General features: G+C 53.9%; 1 long non-coding RNA gene across 1 annotated transcript; it reads left to right on the top strand.

Moving 5' to 3' along the window:
* The first annotated feature begins 24 nt into the window (after positions 1-24).
* On the top strand, positions 25-550 carry LOC109508769 (uncharacterized). Its single transcript, XR_002166769.1, has 2 exons — positions 25-176; positions 386-550. It is a non-coding gene; the product is annotated as an uncharacterized LOC109508769 (long non-coding RNA).
* Positions 551-583: the final 33 nt, after the last annotated feature.

The raw sequence follows: 583 nt of genomic DNA, 5'->3' as shown, positions 1-583 counted from the left end.
GACTCGCTTGACTTTTGCGACGCTAACTTGGAACTCTGCGCGCTTCGCAGGGGACCTTTTGCCCGCCGACGGCCTCCTCATCCAAGGGAACGACTTGAAGATCGACGAGAGCTCGCTCACGGGGGAGTCGGATCATGTCAAGAAGACGCAGGAGAAAGATTTGATGCTGTTGTCGGGTAACTCCCGAGCCTCCCATGTTGGATTGCGATGCTAGCATGTCGCCACGAACGGCACTTTGCGGCTTTTTACACGAGTGTGTCAAAAGCAGTGTGTCAAGTGTTCCGTTCGCTTGGCAAGTACATCTAGCGGGGCTTGCATTTCGGTCCGCAAACGCTGAGAAACTCAAGCGGCGTCTTTGCTTCCCTCTGCCTCCTCGCTCCGACAGGCACCCACGTGATGGAAGGCTCGGGGAAAATGGTGGTCACGGCGGTGGGCGTCAACTCTCAAACTGGAATTATTTTCACGCTGCTCGGTGCCGCCGAGGACGAGGATGACGACGACGAAGATGAAAAGAAGAAGGAAAAAGAGGAGAAGAAGAAACAGAGGAAAAGTGCGTGTCCTCGTAGACCCTTTTTTTTTTTTT

Source organism: Hippocampus comes, unplaced genomic scaffold, assembly GCF_001891065.2.
Source record: "Hippocampus comes isolate QL1 unplaced genomic scaffold, H_comes_QL1_v1.1 C16600556, whole genome shotgun sequence".
Classification (NCBI taxonomy): Eukaryota; Metazoa; Chordata; class Actinopteri; order Syngnathiformes; family Syngnathidae; genus Hippocampus; species Hippocampus comes.
Note: the sequence above shows the minus strand (reverse complement) of the source record. Positions and strands in the feature narration are given on the sequence as shown.